Source organism: Ixodes scapularis, unplaced genomic scaffold (assembly GCF_016920785.2).
Source record: "Ixodes scapularis isolate PalLabHiFi unplaced genomic scaffold, ASM1692078v2 ptg001264l_1___fragment_2___debris__unscaffolded, whole genome shotgun sequence".
NCBI lineage: Eukaryota > Metazoa > Arthropoda > Arachnida > Ixodida > Ixodidae > Ixodes > Ixodes scapularis.
Genome location: NW_024610126.1, coordinates 34796 through 52296, shown reverse-complemented (window position 1 = coordinate 52296; position 17501 = coordinate 34796). Strand labels below are relative to the sequence as shown.

Sequence of the window (17501 nt, the reverse complement as noted above, 5' to 3'; positions counted from 1 at the left end):
AGTGGACCATGCCCGCCCGATACAAAGGGCTCAGCCGTATTCATCCATCCATCCATCCATCCGTGATTGTTGGGAATGGGAATAAAAAAATATGAAAGAAAAACATCCGCAGCGGCAGTAAAAAAAAAAATCTTTTGAGACAGAATGTCGCTTTTCTTTTCTTATAGGTAGATCAGCTAGCTGCAAGCCTGGTGTCCCTCAAACTACCTTTAGGATCTAGGGTGGCCATATTGTCTCCGAGAGTTTACGAAGGGGCACAGCTTCTTTATGCCGCGTCCAAGGCGGGACTTGTAATGGTAAATGCGATTCAGTTATTTGGCTGCAACACTTTGTGCAGACTCCGTGTGCAGCAATCAATCCTGGTTCGCGTTTGTTTTGCTCTCCAGGTTGGCCTCCATACATTCAGCACGCCCTCTGAAGTTGAGTTTTGCTTGAATAAGGTAAGTCATCTCCAATTCACATACATTGTTCTTTCAAATACATGCTCATCTACATTCTTGGTTGTCAAAAAATGTGGTCCGGAGTCAGTAACGTCTAATTGATAAAAAAATATTGTAATAAGCATGTCGATGAACGCCATCGGAAATGTAAGGCTAAAAACGGCATCTAATTTCCTCATAATTTTAAAAATTATACATACAGACCACGCTATTAAAATACGGTCATCAACATTTTATTCAGAAACAGGGGATGGGGAGTATGCAGTGCTTCGGGCGTAGTTCCAGTTCTTCCAGAGATTTACCTTTCTTTTTTTTTCATCTTGAACTACCGGGTCTTTTTTTAGAACTGGTCTCTAGGTAACACAACTATAAGGCGCTATGTGAACGACATTTTGGTTTGTACGATTGATCGTGTTTTCGTGGCGTCGATAGAAAACTGAATTTAAGAAGGTGCGACAGAGTTACCTTTTGGTTCTGTGAGGAGACCGAAAATGGTAGCTCGCAGGCTTTAGATATACAGTTGAAGACTTCATCTAAATTTTGTTGACCGCAGTGCAAAACAACGAAATCAAAACCTGTTCTGTCCGTTCGTACCGCCTTACAAAATGTAAAGATGGCATTGTACGGTACCTTGTAAACATATGCTCTCAAGAAGGCATCCTTGAACTCTAGTGGGTCCTCGCAACAATGTCTTTTTACCGTTTTGGTGCTCCAGCTGGTTATCTGGAGGATCATATTTTCCAACAGTTGCCGCAGCTCGTTTCGTTCAGTAATAAAAGAAAGAACGTTCGCAATCCCACCCAGCGCGTAGTTATCTCCTTTCCCACATGATCTCCCATAGTCTCAATTCAGTTGGCCACAGTTACGGTATCGGCGCACTCTTCAAGAATGATTATAAACTAAATCACTTGACTCCGTTTGCTTCCGCGAAAACTGCATGTTCCGAAAGGCACAGAGGAAAAGATCTGAATTGTGCTTCGGGTAGCCGAACAAAAGCTCCCAAGACAAAATCTCATCCTGCAGAGGGTACCGGACAGAAACTCACCAGCCGAAAGCTCACCTAGTTTGCGGATCCCGTCTAAAGCTCAATCACACTACTTCGGCGGACCCGAAAAAAGCTCAACTTTCTTTTTTTGCTTTTGTGTGTTCCGACGTGACTGGCCTCGCTCAGTGAAGAATATACTGACAATTATAATCTTTGAACTTTGTTAACTTAACACCACTGACAGACATTGGGAAATTGTGCGGGGGTTGTTTTTATTTTTCTTTGTGTTTGGGGGGAGGGTTATATAAAATGACTTAAGGACATTGCTAGTTGCACTTGCTTCTTCTACGAGCGAGGCAGTCATGAGCACCCAACAACGTCTGCGAAGGGTGGAAAAACCGGTTCTGCAAGCTTATGGTACAGGATCATCAAAGTGTCTGGAGGCTCATCGAATGCCTTTAACAGGATCAAGCGTTTGTCACGACTGCTCTGGTGTAAGCTTTCCAAGGTTAGCCCCCGTTGAAGGGGGTTCGGTAGGCAACAAAAGGTCTTCAAAACGTCCTGCTTGTGGACGATCACCTTCAGACATATGAAAAGTGTTTGAGGCAGTGGGAGGATGTATTTGCTTTAAAGTTTTCATGAACATTATTTTATAAACAATAACATATCTTGCGCGAGTCCTTAATATTTTATTTTTCTCAGAAGGCGCTCAATCACTTTTTATGTGATCTCAGCTCATGTATGAAAGCAAACATCTGTATTCCGGTGCGCATTCGTACGGGTTCCCGGGTAAGACTATGGAGCATTTGTTCGTGTCTGTAAAAAATCTGACGAGGTTTTTTACAATGCGCGTTGGTCCAGTTAGCTTTTGTCCGGTGAGCTTCTGTCCGAGATTTTTATCTAAAATATTCTTTGATTGCTGGATATGTGACAGTGGCCAAACGAAACGTTGTCCAATAACTGATTAACTGAGCACAAACGTTGTAATTAAAATAAGGACCCATATTTATAAATGTAAAGATATTATGTCAAATGTATTAATTAAGTATTTTTCTGGCAGTTTACCTTAGATGTCTTAACCTATAGAGATGATAATAAAATGTTGATAAAGGAGTCCCTCATCAATTAGTATAAATACCTGAATTGCGGTATATTCACCTTCCCTGAATTTAGACGCGGAACTAAAAATATACCTACAAATCTTATTTTTTTGTTAGTTGGGAAATAACCATGCAATAACCTTAGTGTTGCTATATGCTGAGGTTGATCGTTGTCCACTCTATGTTTACCCTACCCGCATTTCTTTGTGTGTACAAAATTTTGGGGATGTCTGACCTCGGTTCTTTATGGGTTTTTTTGGGCGAGGCTGGTCCACAAGCTTCACTTCTTTTCGTGTATCTTTTTCCGACTATAGGGTGGGGCGTCAACCCACTTTTCTCCGTCACTTCTATTTGTTTCGAAATAACACTGAAGTTATTTTTGTGTCATCTGCTTCATGTCCATATTATTCATGTATTTGTGAATTATTTTCTTCTTTTGCTTTGTTGGAAGAATTTAAACCATATACACAGCCGGCCACTGCAAGACGAACTTAGCACAGCAAGATTCATGTATCGTTGAAGTTAGCACAGGATGAACGCTACGCCCCACAATATGCTGCGAGGGCTTGAATCTGCGCTATGTATTCGAGCGCAACGAAAGCATATTGTAGCATGACGCAGCCAGAAGCCTCACACTCCTGTGCGGTACTGCGCACTCCGCGATACGTAGTCACGTTCCTCTTTCCATTGATTCGAATAGGCCGTTGCAGACAAAGCTCCCGCCGCATTGACATGTTATACGCCCACGACGTCCTGGCCTACACAACATTTGTTTTTGCTTCAGACACCAGGCTAAGCGACGCCACCAAGTAATAGGTCTAGTTTGAACTATGCAGCCGCCCCTTCCAGGCATACCAGTTTCTTGTTCCAATCGCTATATAGCGCCAAACAAACAACATTGCAGGTTGCCTATGTAAACCGCAACTTTATGTCAAATAAGTTTAGACGTGTTAGACTTTGTATCGTTCTGGGGTCCTTCGTATTTCTCCCGGTTTTGGGATTGTTTCTTAAAATATGTTTTTCCATCACCAGCTAGTTTTGGGCCTAAAATGTAATGCGTTAGGGCTATTCAAGTTTGTTTTTCTAGGTGTTGGCCAAACCAGATGCCAAAACGGTGTGCAAGTTTGTCTGCTCCTTGCACGCCTCGTACGTTTTCTTACCCACCAAACGCGTCCTCATGTTTTAATTTCCCCCGACCCCAACCCATGGCGGTGTGCGCTTGACTGCCGCGTCATCGCACATTCCCTGCGTCTTGTCTATGTCGTTCTTTGGTTGGCGTACTACTTCTTACATTCCGACGCGCCAAATATGCACCTTAAAACACTTGCTCGCCGCATGGTTCTTTGTGATCCGGTGTTTGCCGCTCAGCCGCAAAAAGGACGCGACAGGCAGGAGGTAGGAAAACGCAACCTTTATCGATGGTGCCCAGTCTTTCGCTGATTCAACCATTTCCAGCCGCGATCACGCCTCGCACGCCTTGTCCCCGGCTCGTCTCAGGAGCTCTTCCCTCGGCCATCACTCCCAGGTGGCCAACCGCCCCGCATTCTCTCCCCCCCCCCCCCCCCCCCCCCGCCCGACCCCATCTCTACATTTCTGCTGTGCGTTTTGTGATGACAATGTGAAGCGAAGTGACCGGCTGGCGAAGGTTAGACCCTGATGGTCAAGAAGTCCTCAAGTCGGAGTTTCAAGCCCTGTCCCCGGCGTGGGCGGGACGAAAGTCGGCGGCGTTGCTAGTGCCCCGTAGCCGGGTGGTGACGACCCGGTTGTTCTCAGGGAGCCAGTGGCGGGAGTGAGCAGGACCGCTGCGTCACTCGTTTATTGTAGAATATAATATATTAAATGCAAGAATAAAAACACAAGGTCAGCTCTTCTTGGTTTAAATAGTTTCCTTGTCAAGTGCAACAAACGGCGAATGAATGTCTCAAGAACAGAGCCAGGTACATTCCGCACACACTCGCTAGCAAACACTCAAACGTGTGCGTGTAATTAAATTATTTGTATTCGGCTAATCCAAGTGCGCCAATCTTCTTAGTCTTCTTGTGTATCGCCCATGTTGAAACCTGCTTCGCTGGGTCCTGGTGAGGCGGGAACCCAGCGACTGACCCGACAGGGGCACGGCACCCTAATATATAGGCTCGGCCCCCTGGCGGCGACCCCGCTCGTCCCCACGGTTAGAGTGCGGTGGAGGCGAGAGGGGCCGTCGGCCGGGTTCTGGTCGGTGGGCACCCACCCAACCCAACCTGCTTTATTCAGCAAAAGTACAGTCGCTGCAAGAGCCTCCGACGGTGTGAGGGTATGTCCATGGCCGCGTGTCAGGGCTTGGTACACAGCACGGTTGTCGGTGACCACTCTGGTTCGAGGCGGTGCGAGAAGCAAAGCCAGCAAAACAGCCCAAAGTTCTCGAAGGTAGATGGGTGCTGGTCGGGCTGCCAAGATGGCAATGTTACCCTGGGGCAAGCAGATCCCGATGCCTGAGGAGCTGGCGTCCGTGTAGACGTCACGCTCGACGGGCACAATGTCAAAAGGCACAGCAACAGGCAGGCATTGCACTACACTTTCAAAAAGACGAAGCCAAGGAAGGGGAGGGGGGGTGCCCGTAGCGGCCGCAATATGAAGGGGCCGTAATGCATGAAAATGAGACGCGTACAGTGAAAAATAAAATCCCCAAAATCCAGCTGCCCGCTGGTACACTTTCCGTGTCTGGGGTTGGTAAAGTGCGCGTAGCACCAAAAGGAGATCCTGACGCCTCGAAGGCGTGTGCCCGATGGTGCCCGTTGTTCCGTCAAGAAAAAAGCCAAGGAACTTAACCTGGTTTGCGGGAAGGAACATCGAGTCACTGGGGTTCAAACGAATGCCAGCTTCGGAGAGCTGTGCAAGAAAGATATCTAGTTGTTGCTTTAAAAAAAATGAAAGCCGTTTACAACTCCCTGTAACGCCGAATTAGAGCGCAGCTCTTGAGGAGGAGGAGGGAAGGGTACTGGGGGGTGGCCGCCATCCTGGTGCTTGTGCAGAGCAGGCGCAACTGCTGATCGTCATGATTCAAAAGTGCGACATCCTCAGCATTAGATTCGGTGTTAGGAAGCTCATGTAATGTTGCTTTGCTTTGTCGCACACCGTTTAAAGTCGAGGATTTATATATTTACATAAAATATATTATAATTTAAACAAAAAATTGTTTAAACATTTGTGGGGGACGGAAAAGCGTTTCCTGTGATTTAAGATAAAGCTTCAGGTAACTTTAGATTAATCGGGGGGGGGGGGAGGGGAGGGGGTAGTCACGTGACCCTCCCGAGGCCACGTGACCCCCCGCTGAAGTCATGTGACCCCCTCCCCCCGAGGTCACGTGACCCCCCCGAACCATACTAGACAATGAGGGGAGGAGGAGGAGGGGGAGGAGGAGGAGGAGGAGGAGGAGGGGGAGGAGGAGGAGAGGGAGGGGCGCGGTTACGGCGACGCCGACGCCGACGGCGACGCCAACGGCGACGCCAACGACGACGCCGACGCCGCTCAGGCTGGAAACGGGCCCCTAAGAGCTGCGCTCTAAAAGTAGGGTCGGGGTGCGCAAATAAAAAATTATCGAGGTGCGACCAGGCCCACAAACCACGGGCACGAGCCTCACAAGTGAGGGCCGTTGCGAAAGCTTGCATGAAAAAAGGTGCGGGCCTAATGCCGAAAGGCAAAACTTTGTACCGATAATAACGCCCATCTAACCTGAAAGTGGTTAGAGCACGGGTAGCGGGGGCCAAACCAAAATGGTAGAACGCGTCACGTAAATCGAACTTGACGAAAAAGGGCTTCGCCGCAAGGGACAGGCCTTAAGGGCCTGAGGGAGTGGAGGCAGGCGAAACTTGGGGCTTGGCAGGGAAGCCGTCAAGTGAGAGCAGTCGAGAACGAATCTCGACGCAGTGGACGTTTTCAGTACAAGTTGGATGGGTGATAAAAAAGGTCCGCGGTTGGTTTCCTCAATTATCTGCTAAAAGCATGGAGGCTACCGCCAGCCGGAGCACTGGGAGCTGGTCCGGGTGGGGGGAGTGGCCATTAAAAACGGAAGACTTTCTAGCAAAAAACTGAAGCTGGGCGGGGTCAAAGGGAGGGTTAAACCCAAAAGTTTCGGCGACAAAGTTCCATCTGACCTTGGGGACTGGTTCACTTGGTCGGACGGGGGGGTACGGCGGCAGAAGCGGGAAGGCCGCAGGCCGTCAGCTGTCGTCGTCGTCGTCGTTTTGTTGGTCCTGGTCGAGTGGTGGATGCGGCTGATGGCGCTGAAGCCATTGAAGGATTCGTAGTGCCGCATCTGCCAGGCTATCGTCCTCGGGAAGGTCGTTGGCCACCTCAGAATCGGTCGTGAGTTCCGAAGCGGAGGAGGCCGTGGTTGAGGGCGATGCCGGCCAGGGGAAGGCCCCGGATAAGGGAGCAGGAACCATGTTGGGCACTGCTGCGAGGGAAGGCCAGGCAGCGGTGTCCGGGGAGGTTGCGGAGCCGGGAACGCCGGCTTCGCGTAGCGCTTGCGCTAGGAGATCCTCTGGCACGAGGACGTCCTGGAGAAGTCCCAACGTCGGAACGCCGTCGACGACTACGGCGATCGTCTGTGCTTCTCCAAGCACCAAGTCGAGCGGACGGGGAAGGCCCGTTGGAAGCGCGTCGACGGCTTGAAGAAGATCCAAGCACTCTTGTGGAGGTTGGAAGTCGGGGGGTAGCATCGAAGCCTCACTTTTTCTTGGGAGGATTCTTGCGGGGGGACTTCGGTGGCTGGGGCTGCGAGCGGGTGTTGGGACGTGTTCCTCGGGGCGGACTGACTGAACGGTCCGGGGAACTTCCACGGTGGGTGGCCACTCTTCGTGGTGCAGGCGGTCCCAACAAAAAGGTTGCTGAGGGGTCAGCATAGCCGTCGAGTGCGGCTCCCCACCCGGACAAGGCAACGTGGTAGAGGAGCCGCACTCGATCAATGACGCGGAGCTTGCTGCGGGCGGGAAGTCCAATACACCTGCAGTCCCAAATGTCGACGAAGAGCTCCAGGAGCTGAAGCTCCTGGATCTCTCTTCTCCCAATGTGTTGGGAATGTCTTGCAACTTGTTGTACGAAAATGAAAGCCTTCGCGATGTCCCTGCGGGTCGGGGGGTCGGTGACGGTGAATAGTCGCTGTCGGGTGGTATGGGGACTGCGAGGGTCGGTGTGGGCAGCGTCGGTGGACTGAGCCTGTACAAACGACGTCCCGGCGTCGTAGGGGCGATGTGAGGGGGAAGTTCGTGGGGAACCCGGCAGCGGCGTGCTGAGTCCCGGCGCTTGGCTGGAACTCGCCTGCGTGAAGTGGCGGCCAGGCGTCGGTGGTCGTGGCCCGGGTGAAGGGGGGCTGGGTGTCCACCGAATAGGTGGGGGGGAAGACAGATCTTGACGGGGCGGCGGAGACTGCCGGCTGGGTGGGGATGGCCTGGCTTGCTCCAGCGGAGATGGTGGAAGCCCTGCTAAGGGCGTCGGCCACTGCCGCTGCAATCTCGACGTTATTCTCTCGTAGGAGAGAACGTAGGTCTCGTAGCGATGATGCACGGTCTTCCACGAGTACTTGTTCGAGGCGCTGAGAATGTTCATCAAACATTTGAGAGAAAGTATGCGGGTCCGGGAGATCGTCGTCATCGGTCCCACGGTCATCTCCGGGCTGGGGTTGGGCAGGTTGCTTGGGAGGCATGTGAGAAGCAAAAGGGCGAGTGCTAAACACACGCCAAGGTTACCGGACGGGGGTGCCACTCTGATAATAGGTCTATCCGGTGCCAAGTGAAACCTGCTTCGCTGGGTCCTGGTGAGGCGGGAACCCAGCTGCGACTTGCGGCAGGTGTTAAGTGTACGGAGCTACGCCGTGGCGAGCTCGAAAACCTCTAGCGCTCATCCCAGCGCGCCACTTGGAGGGCAGTTTCTCCAGGAACCGTAGCATATTTAAACAGCAAAATAAAGGGTAGCTTTTTTTCGATTTTACCAACTATTGTTTTTTAATGCTAAAATTCCACACAGTATAAATATACGTACTTTCCGTACTTTTCCTACTGTTGTCCTTTCGCCGGAGCGCAATCGCTCTCGGGGACGAGACAACCGACAGTCTCATTGGCCACTGTACGATAGGAGCTTACTGTTCAAACCAGCGTTCCAACATGACTATCCGCACGTCGATCGATTGCACCTAATCCCTCAAGTGGTATTAAACTTTTTAATGTAAAGCGGAATGTCAACCTGCGACACCCCACCCCCTCCGATTACGGCCCGACCAGCGGCATCAATGCCCGACGGTTTATGATCGCATCTTGTTACACCACTGATGCGCAAACACACGGTCACATCCGCGATATTTCCAGTCTTATGTTCACAACCCACAACACTGCCATACGATGTTGCTGCTATGTTGCTGACACGCACAAATACAGAACCTCGTTGAATGCCGGTTGCACTCGGCATTGAAAAACAGAACCAAACTCAGCACGGAAGGCACCCAGGCACCCGGCAGCAAAACCTGCCTGACTTGGACGCAGTTCCTGCGATCTCCATAACGTCGAAAACGTCGACACAGGTCCGCGTGGTTTCGCTACTTTAGTTCCGTGCCGCGTGAGCCCCGCAATCCGGACACGGCCATCCTACCCAGTGTACGTGGTGCTGCTGGCATTGCTCCGGAGCTTCGGTGTTTCTAGCGGCTTCGTTTGCTCATTTGGTAAAATTAGTGATAAAAACGTCAATGCAACCGAAATGTTCTGCACGTTTAGACTAGAAGACAGAATTACAGGCGGCCTTCGCTGCCACTGAAGCTCAATCAACTCAACAGCTATTTATTAAACAACGTGCGCGACCTGCTTGAGAAACGAAACCGAAAGAAGATGAGTCGGGAGGGCGAAAGCTTGCTCCCGTCTGCCTGGAGAAAGAGAAAAACGTTTCGTTCCTCCCCTTTTCTGGTGTCCGTTTGGGGGCGCACCAGTAGAAGGGAGGAAGACGCGCCGTTGCTAGTTTTTTCCTCCATTTTTTCTTAGAGTGAAGACGGACTTTGGCATTCAGTTTTTAGTCAGCGTCCGTCCTGTATGCTCCTTCTACTTCTGTCCCGTCCTTTTGTGCTGTTTTTAGTAAGGACGAAGGGTACGGGCATGCATCGCCAACGGTTAGCGCATAAAGGCGGCGATAGTCGGGACAAAGTCGTGCCGTCCCTTTCTTCTTTGGTGCCAGGACGGTCGGGAATGCCGTAGGATTTTGTGACCGACTTACTGCTGCCAAGTGTCGATCATATCCTGGATTGACCCGTTCAAAAGTGCTCGCCTGTAGACTCTGATCAGGCGAGGGTTGCAGCGCAAGGCCCGTGCTATCTCGGTATCAATGGAAGGCTTCAGAATACTGGTTCTACCTGGACTCTCCGTAAACTTCCGGCAAAAGTCATCCAAAAGTCTGTGAAGATGCCCCTTTTGCTGGTCCGTAGCAGGAAACTTCTGCAAAGATTCGCTTAACGCGCATAACGACATCTAGGGCGGCTATCTACCGCCGGCGTTCGACACAAAAACAATTTGTTAGAGTTCCTTCGGCGCCCGTTTCCTGGCTGAGCGGCGTCGCCGTCGCCGTCACTGTCTTGGCCACTGTCCGCGTGACCCCGCGTTGCATTATGGGACGTTCCTATAATGACGTTACGCGTTACGTCACGTGTGAAGTCATCAGGGTCACGAGTGACGTTACAGCGACTAAAAAGGTCACGAGTGACATCATGAGGGTCACGAAGGTCGCGAGTGACGTCACGGGGGTCACGAAGGTCACGAGTGACGTTACCCTCGTGACGTCAAACGGGCACATCCTTCCCTCCCCTCCTCCTCCTCCAGAGCTGAGCTCGAATTCGGCATTACAAAGAATTGTAAACGTCTTTGATGATTTTTTCTTTCGCAAAGGGAATTATTTTCGCATTTTCACCGAAATTATAGCCTTTATTGTCGAAATCGAGAATCAAGCTCTCTCGTCGGTTAAAATAAGAGTCTGTAGAAGTAATGTAATCCGAATTAAATCGGGGGTACCACAGGGATCAACAGTAGGACCTTTACTGTTTACTATTTACGTAAATCAAATTTTAGCACTGCCTCTTGCATCTCGAGTATATCAATATGCAGATGATACAGCCCTGGTACTAGAACATAGCGAGGAAACGAGCGCACTTTCAATTCTTCAGAAAGGTATCGAATTATTAATGACATGGTTTTCTGATAATCATTTTTTGTTAAGTTTTGTAAAACTAAGTTGATGTTCCTTCATAGTCCGTACAAGCATGTTAACTTATCAAATCCACTTCTCCTTCATTCAGATAGTTGCAAAACCTGTAGCTGCGTACCTTTAGATTATATTCTAACAACCAAATATTTAGGGATTCATCTGATTGCAAATATTTTATGGAATGGTCATGTGGAATATATCATCAAAAAAATGAGAGCCGTTTCAGCCTATTTGTACAGGTTGCGTAGTGTGGCGAACGTTTCTCTGAGAAGGAGGGTGCATAACGCACTGTGTGAGTCTATCCTACGTTATGGAATCACGTTATACGGAATGTGTTCCAACTATAAAAAAATCAAAAATCAATACTATACTTTATAAAATTGCTTGTAATATCACATATGGGACAATGTACGAAGAAGTAGAGAAAGATAAAAAGAAATGAATGCCGCGGGAATCTTAACTACTGAGATGTTGTACTGTTCTGTAATTTTGGTAAAAAATTACTTCAATAGTGATTTTAAAATTCCTTTAACAAAAGAACGAATTTTGAGGTGAACAAAAAAGCTCATTCTTCCTAGGATTTATACTAAATATGAAAAGAATGCAAGGTCATACTATGTACCTTTTTATTTTAATAAGCTGCCAAAAGACCTTTATAACCTGGATTCCCTAAAAAGACTAAAACAAGACCTGAGAGAATGGTGCTGTCAGACGATAGGTGACTGAAATGGACCACGTTTTTCGCTTGTTATCTTGTCGGATATAATTTTCTTTGCTTGGTTTTGTTTAGTTGCATGCAAAAAATGCATGCTTTGTTATAACTATGTAAGCAACCTGTTGAACGCCAGGTCCCGCGGACAAGCATACCCATGCTTCTGCGGGCCGATCTATGTGCTGTGTCAAAAACAGGACAATAAAATATTTATTATTATTATCGTAAAATGAGTTCTCGCTCCGAAATAATTGGTCCTGTTATACCGGTCAGGCTAACAGAACGCCGACGGGGTTTTCTTGTCGAACCTAATCTGTAATCTCCCGGCCTGGCCGGCGGGCATTTCTTGTTCTGGCGCTCGCTGTAAGCGCAGATTAGTTTCAGCCAAATTCACATTTTGCTCTTTACATTATTCAATCATGTATTCCTCAATAAGCGACCAACTCGAACCGGTATCAATGAGTGCAGCCACAGATAATTTTTAGCACTGTAACACTGTCATACGAGGCTCAATTAGCTCAGGGTCAGTCTGGATTGGACATACCCATGAAAATGTCACCGGGTTGTCTGTGGCCACCGCGGACGGTGGGCGTTCAGGGGTTGACGCCGTTGGCCGAACTGGTTTTCCAAAGCAGCATGACGGCTGCGCTGCAGGTCACTCCGGATGCGGCGATAGCGGCCACAGTCAGGGCAGCGCACCGAGTTACCGTGTGGCGGAATGCACGGGGCTTGCCTTTGCGGCCTTTAGTTTGCTCCCTCCTGGGACCAGCGATCCGCGCCCGGATGACACCTCAAGGGTAGGACCTTATACGATGTTTACCCTGCTGTAGTCTGGATCCAGCTGGCCGGGCACGTAGCCGGGGTTACCAGCTACTGGGTGGCCTCCCGCGATCTCGCTGTCTGTAGGGGTAGGCGTGCAGCGCACGGCGGGAGGGGGAAGGGGGAGATCGCGCCGTAATTTAAGCTCTAGAGCTGAGTCGGATCTCTACAGGGTCCCTGAGCTTGCCGGGCACCGGACAGCTTGAGAACTTAATCGGGCTGCGGTGGGGGCCGGGACTGGAGTTCGTCCAGCGACTCTTGTATGCCGTGGGCGTCCCAGGCCAGGTACTCCAAGGTCGGATAGGCACGGCCATGGAGGGAGGGCCAGAATTCTCGGGTGGCGCTGTTGCACGACCCGAGTAACCCTTTCAAACTTTGACGTCGTTGGGCAGAGTCTAGCGTAGAACTCTTGTTTCACTCGGACCTATTCGACCATGGTTTCGTCCGTGTGGTGGGCCGGCGCTCTATTTCTCTTTGGACTCGAGGCTGGTATTCAGGTAGACGAATTCAATTTTTTTAAATATCGCAGGGGTTCTTTCCAGGTGAGGAACGGAACCAACATGGTGCCGCCAGGGTGCTGCACAGCACTAAAACGCAACGGTCAATGCGTGCGCGAGGACGTAATCGTTCCAGGCTTTCGTGGCAAGATGAAATGCCGCTAGCTCGTCCAAGAAGTCCGCCACGCACTTCCTGTCGCGATAATATGTTGAAATCGGCACTGGCACCTGGGGAAGTGAGCCCTGTCCATCATATCCGAAATCAGCCATTACCAGGCTTTATGTGACCGTGTCACACTTGTAGGCCACACCCGCTTTGAAGTCTATAGACGTGGGGTCGAATTCATCTCCGGTCTCGCACGTTTTGCGGCGTGTTTCTGGCGGATCTACATTGCACAAGCAACCGTAAAAAGGAGGAAAAAAAACATAAAAAAGGGACAACGCAAAACAAAATAACACACGAAGAGAACACAAAAGCACTGCTCGGAGTGTCCGAGCTGCATCAGATTTGTTAAAGATGGCGTCCGTTGGCTGAGACCTACTCGAACGACCAGGTAAGCATAACGAACAGGGCCAGAAATAAAATAGAATAAAAAATCGCAGCTAAGATGCCAAAAGTGTGTGGTCTAGAGGTGTGCGGCCCAACCCGCCAGAGAGAATTATGCCCCACGTTTTGCGCCAAATTCCTATGGGGTCCGGTGTATGCCTCTCACCATTCAGAAGGACACGCCATTCAGTAGATACGAATACCAGAGCCTTTATGATACAGCTAAGACTTTCACTGGCCCCGCTATCCTCACTGATCGCCCGCCGTGAGTCCGCCTTGCGCGCCCTGTCCCTGGCCTGTGGCATGATCTCTCCACGTGCCGATCCTGCCAGTGCGGCGCGTGCCTCCACATTGTCCATACGTTTGAGCTGGAATTAAACGGTGCATAAGAAATATTAAGTTTAATATTAACTGGTAAAATGCGTGATGCCACTTGAACCAAATGAGTCAAAGACATCTGTTGTGGTGGCCCACGCATTTCCAGCTGAACTTCCGCAAGCTCCCTATGACGCCCTCCAGTTCCACATTGCTGATGAGTAGCAAGTCGGGTCAACGCAAGAATTACACTTCAGCGTGCCAGCTACGAAGAAAGGTAGCGTTTTAGTCTTGACAAATCTGCACACATTGAGTGACGCCAGTAAGTGAATAGCAGCGAAGCTTCCAGCTCGATGATTAGGACCACTCCGAATCATCGGAAAACTCTGAATCAACCACATGTTACGGGCGAAGCTCCTTGGGGGCTAGCCATGCCCGCATATCCGTCCGATGTCCGGCGTTGGGTGCTCGTGCTCACGAGCACGTGAGCACGTGCTCCCGTGCTCGTGTAGGGAAAAAAAAAAACCGCATCTCCACGTGGTGAATGATGTTGAATGGGGCGAAGCTCTGGTGGTGCTTGTCTGCGTAGATGGTGAGCCGCAGCATGCCGAGCCTTTCGTTCGTTTTCATCCATGTCAGAAAGAGAATGTGTGGTATGGAACGTGGTTATATAGGGAGTATTCACCGGCGGCCATATCCGTGTGCGCAGCTGCTGAGCGCGTGCTGACGGCGAGCTTCCGCAGTCCTTTCGGAGCGTGCATTTAGCACCATCAAGGTTGCCGGTTTTAGCAGGCTATTAATGTGAGCTCGTTCTGAGCATGCGCTCTAAACAGCACCCACAAATGTGGCGTCCAGTGAATACCTCCTATACGCATTTGAGCATTTCACCGCAGCGTGACATGGATGAAAACGAACGAAAGGTTCGGCATGCTGCGGCTCAGCGTCTACGCAGACAAGCGCCACCAGAGCTTCGCCCCAATCAACATCATTCACCACGTGGAGATGCGTTTTTTTTAAGGGATTCCATTTCTAGTATACTGTTAGGAATAGCTCACGCAGACCAGCTGTCACTGTGTCACCCTCCGTGGTCCCTGATATCCCTCATCTTTTCACATTACAAGAGAGAGTAAGGTTGCAAAGAAAGAGGCGGCTATGCGCTCCTGATATCACAACGACGAGTGGAACACCAGTCGTCGCACTGGTGGCGCCACGATAAGAATAAAGCGAAGTAGAAACTAAACAATGGGCTTTCACTGAAAATGAAAGTGTTTTGCTAAATTAGGTCTGGAAGTAGCCCAGTGCTTGGATCTCTGTTGTCGGGAAATGTTTTGGGCTAATGAAGTCTCTGTTGTGATTAAACTCGTTATCTCCAACCAGACCGCTGCGGCGTCATTTGTCTACGAAGCGAGTTCGCGCCTATGTTGGAAAGGGCGAATTGCACAGCGGTACTAGCAAAACTGGTGCGGGTTCGTGCGTTTCTTGTTTTTTTAAACAATCAGTGCATAACAATACAAGCTTTATAGAAACTTTAGATTAATGATACGACTGCGTTCCCTTAGGTACATCAAGACATTGCTGGTCCTTGTGCTTTAAGGGGAAAGAGCTCGAACTACGGCTGGCGTCGGGAAGAGGAGTGTTTTGATCTTGCCTCCTAACTTGCATCCTGCCTTCAGCACTTAGAAAAGTCGGAGATAGGTCAATAGAGTTTAGTATGGTGTACCCCAGACAAGATTCAGTCTTTTCGTTTGCGGAATACCTGCGTTTTTTTTGTGTTTTTTTGTTGTTTTTTTTTCGTGTGGTGGGATGTTTCCGATGAAGTCTTCCGTCTTATTTTGTCATGGTTCAGAGTTAAATACATTCGCAGTTGAATACTACGACCGGAAAAGGAGGTGGTTTCCTTGAATCTTGCAAACCCTTCAAATTGAAAACAAAAAAGATTTCTTAAGAAGTCGCTTTTGTTTTATTCTACTTTTCGAAAATTAACTGAAATTGTAAAATAATGTGTACATTTCCTCTCCCGGAGTTGAATATACAGTGTTGGGCGTTTTTTTTTTCTTCCGAGGTGGTCAGCGAAACAAGCATGCGCCTGAATCATCCCACCTCTCTCCATTTTCATCCGCCTTTTTCCGTGACATCAAGCACAATTCATTAGCCACCTTGTCACCATTAATGAAATAGCTCTGTTCCGGAGACGCACATAGACGCAGCTTGCATGAGCAGTACGAACTCTTCCCCAGCGGCTCGCCTCCCGTCGTCTGACTCGCCGGATAACTGTTATGAAAACTACAGCGTTTTCTAAAGGATATGCATGTTTCGAAACACATTGTCTAGATGTCTTTTAAGAGTATTCAATATAACAGACAGTTTTAATACGAAAATCTAGATGGCGGTGTAAACAGCGGAAGGCGAACTGAAGGGAATGAGAAAAAAAGGGGGGGGGGGGGGGGGGGCGGGGGGGTTCTCCTCCACTACTCCGAGGGAGTTTAAGGCCTGACGTATTCTAGGAACTTTGCACCTGGCGAACCTCGTGATGTCACTTCTTTAAGAGCTCCTGCCGTCTGTGCGCCGATGCATCGTCAGGACAAAACCTTACACTTTCCCTCCGCAACGGGTCCTGGAAACCACAGAAAAAGTTTGTGTTTTATCCGCAAGCCGGAATGCTCCAGGTTTGGACCCTAGATTTTGTATAATTACAAAGATGGAAATGTTCCATGCATGGAGTATGGACGCTGGCATCACTGGTTCTATGGGACCATATTGCTGACGACGCGCGTTCTGCAGAAAGAAGGAAAACATGGGTTGCAAGGCCTCTATCAGATGTTTTCCTCGCTTTAGTGAGCAGAAAAGGACGGTCGTCGCGCATTGTATGAAAATAAATAAAGTTGACGGTCTCTTTAAAAAAGAACTTTAACACGTCGCAGCAAAATGAAGACGCCTAACGTACCGGTTTCTCATCAGGCTTTCTGTCGCACTTTCTCTCGTTCCTTTCTCTCAGCGCACGCAACGAACCTTTCTATAGTAACGAGCGCCGTCTGGGGAGTTGTTTGCGAACTACAATAGAAGAGCAGCCTAATTTGCCCTACACCCACCAAAACACATTGGCATCGTGCCGTTGCGCATAGTACGATACTAACAAACAAAGTGTCAAAATAGACTAAATACGCGCGATTTTTGCATGGCACCGCGTCCCGGTGTCCTGCGAGAATGGCGACAGCGGGATTGTTCTCATGGGCAGTAGCTTACTGTTAACAGGTCAATTAAACGTGTTTTGCTCCCGTCTTTAGCACTCAGGTTGAACCACATTTTTGCTTAGCTTCCCTTCCGAACGCAAGTAAAACTTTGAGCTTTCGACGCTGTATGTCATTCTTCAAAAATACCTATTGCTTTCAGGCAGAGTGCGCGGCTCTCATCCTCGCGGATAAATATACCCCTACAAGCTTCTACGAGATGTTGCTTAAAATTGCCCCTGAACTGGAGAAGTCGGCGCCAACAGAGTTGAAAAGCAAACGGTAACGATTCGGGTGCTTCATTATTGCTTCGAAACTTGGCAGCTGGCTTTCATTCAAAATGTCACATCTTTTGCTGCCTTCTTCCAGTCTACCATTCTTGAAACACGTCATCACCATCGGCGACAACCGGAAGCCGTGAGTACCTTAAAGCACAGATGTGTCTGTCAGCTTGAGAATGTCTTCCCGGAGTGACACGGTCGGCTAATGTTTTTGGTTTATTGTGATTTAAAAATGTCTTTTAATTCCGTTAATCGCACCTTAGATGGAGCTCCAGTAGCTGATTATTTTATTAAAAGATACTGGAAGCTTCCAACTAAAAAAACACTTTTCCTATTATTGGTTCGTTTTATTTTCCATGGTTTT

The 17501-nt window shown here is 49.2% G+C and overlaps 1 long non-coding RNA gene across 1 annotated transcript; it reads left to right on the top strand.

Moving 5' to 3' along the window:
* The first annotated feature begins 237 nt into the window (after nucleotides 1–237).
* Nucleotides 238–17131, top strand: LOC121834499. The gene is made up of 3 exons (XR_006077239.1): nucleotides 238–296; nucleotides 387–440; nucleotides 17020–17131. It is a non-coding gene; the product is annotated as an uncharacterized LOC121834499 (long non-coding RNA).
* Nucleotides 17132–17501: the final 370 nt, after the last annotated feature.